Source organism: Penaeus monodon, chromosome 23 (genome assembly GCF_015228065.2).
Source record: "Penaeus monodon isolate SGIC_2016 chromosome 23, NSTDA_Pmon_1, whole genome shotgun sequence".
Classification (NCBI taxonomy): Eukaryota; Metazoa; Arthropoda; class Malacostraca; order Decapoda; family Penaeidae; genus Penaeus; species Penaeus monodon.
The window spans coordinates 951,005-951,225 of NC_051408.1; positions in this window are offsets into that span (position 1 = coordinate 951,005).

The following is a 221-nucleotide window of genomic DNA, read 5'->3' on the forward strand; positions in this document are numbered from 1 at the left end:
CTTTGTACTTTTCCTTCTCCTTTGTTTTTTCTCCCGATTATTACTCTTGGCTGGCCTTCCCCCCCCCCCCACCCTCGCGATCTTTCCTCCTTGGGCTCCTCCTCTCTACCCCCCCCCCCCCATTTCACCCCTGCACCGACGTCAATTGAAAACGAAAGCTGAAAATCCCTTGTCTCTTCTCCGGCTGCTCTGCCAGGTTGACAGTATGAAATCGGAGACGC